Source organism: Mustela lutreola, chromosome 5 (assembly GCF_030435805.1).
Source record: "Mustela lutreola isolate mMusLut2 chromosome 5, mMusLut2.pri, whole genome shotgun sequence".
NCBI lineage: Eukaryota > Metazoa > Chordata > Mammalia > Carnivora > Mustelidae > Mustela > Mustela lutreola.
Window position 1 is genome coordinate 168208249 of NC_081294.1, and position 2249 is coordinate 168210497.

The following is a 2249-nucleotide window of genomic DNA, read 5'->3' on the forward strand; positions in this document are numbered from 1 at the left end:
GCCTGGGTGACTCAGTGGGTTAAATCCTCTGCCTTCAGCTCAGGCCATCATCCCAGGGTCCTGGGATTGAGTCCCACAATGGACTCTCTGCTATGCTGGGACCCTGCTTCCTCCTCTCTCTCTACATGCTTCTCTGCCTACTTGTGATCTCCACCTGTCAAATAATGAATAAAATCTTTTTAAAAATCAATGTACAAAAATCATTTGGTTTCTTATACACAACAATGAAAATATAGAAGGGGAAAATAGAGAATTGGTTCCATTTACTATAGCACCAAAAACCATAAGATACCTCGGAATAAACCTAGCTAAAAAGGTAAAGGATCTGTACTTGAGGAACTACAGAACACTCATGAGAGAAACATAAGAAGACACGAAAAGTTGGAAAAGCATTATGTGCTCACAGATCGGAAGAATAAACATTGTTAAAATGCCTATACTGGCTAGAGCAATCTATATTTCCAATACCATCCCTATAAAAACTCCACCAGCATTTTTCAAAGTGCTGGAATAAGCAATCTTAAAATTTGTAGGAATCCAGAAGAGACACCATACTTCTAAGGAAATGTTGAAAAAGAAAAAGAAACCTGGGGGTATCACGTTACCTGATTTCAAGCTTTACTACAAAACTGTGATCATTAGGACAGCATGGTACTGACACAAAAACAGACATATCAACCGGTGGAACAGAGTAGAGAGTCCAGAAATGGACTCACAGATCTATGGTCAAATAATCTTTGACAAAACAGAAAAAAAAAATATCCAGTGGGAAAAAGACAGCCTCTTCAATAAATGTTGCTGAGAAAATTGGGGATCTATGTTTAAAAGAAGACACTTGACCATGCTATCACACCATACACAAAGATAAACTGAAAATGGGTAAAAGAACTCAACATGTGGCAGGAATTCATCAGAATCATAGAGGAGAACATAGATATTAACCACTTTTACATGGGCAACAGCAACTTCTTTGAAGACATGTATTTAAAGGCAAAGGGGAAAAAAGCAAAAATAAATTTTTTTTATTGAGATCATTGAGATCAAAAGATTCTCACAGCAAAGAGAACAGTCAAGAAAAGAAAGAGGCAACCTACATAATGAGAAAATATATTTGCAAATGACATGAAAGACAAGGGGCTGATATCAAAGATTTATAAAGAACACCTCAACCTCAAAACTCAAAAAACAGATAATCACATTTTTTTTTAAATGGGCAGAAGACATTGATAGATGGTTCTCCAAAGCAGACATACAAATGCTAACAAACATGAGAAAAAAACTGCTCATTTTTACTAGTCATCAGGGAGATTTAATCAGGGAGAACCTCCAGTGCACATCCTTTACCTCTTTGGATAGGTTTATTCCCCGGTATTTTATGGTTTTTGGTGCCATAGTAAATGTAATAGATTTTCCAACTTCCCTTTCTATATTTTCATGTTAATGTATAGGAAAACAACCAATGTCTTTAGATTGGTTTTGTATCCTACACATTGCTGAATTGCTGTATAAGTTCTAGTAGTTTGCAGGTGGAGTCTTTTGGGTTTTCCATATAAAGTATCATGTCATCTGTGAAGAAAGAGTGACTTCTTCATTGCCAATTTGAATATTTTTTATTTCCTTTTGTTGATGTTTCTAGGACTTTTAATACTATGTTGAACAATAGTGCTGAGAGTGAGCCTCCTTTTCGTGTTCCTGATCTCACAGGGAAGGCTGCCAGCTTTACCCCAATGAGAATGATATTTGCTCTGGGTTTTTCATAGATAGACTTGATGAAGTTTAGGAATATTCCTTCTATCCCTATACTCTGAATGGTTTTAATCAGAAACAGATGCTGTACTTTGTCAAATGCTATTTCTGCATCATTTTAGAAGACCATGTGTTTTTTCTCTCTTCTGCTATTGATTTGTTGTATCACAGTTATTTTCAAGTGCAGAACCACCCCTGCATCCCAGGGATAAACCACACATGGTCATGGCGGATAATCTTTTTAATGTACTGTTTGATCCTAATAGCTAGGATCTTGCTGAGAACCTTGGCAACCATATTCATCAGGGATATTGGTCTAAAATTCTCCTTTTTGATGGGGTCTTTGTCTGGTTTGGGGGATAAGGGTAATGCTGGATTCATAGAATGAGTCTGGAAGTTTTCCTTCTGTTTCTTTAATGAATTTTCAAGAGCATCTGAAGAAAGAATATTTCAGAAAATAGGTATTATTTCTTCTGTGAATGTTTGGTAGAATCCCCAGGGAA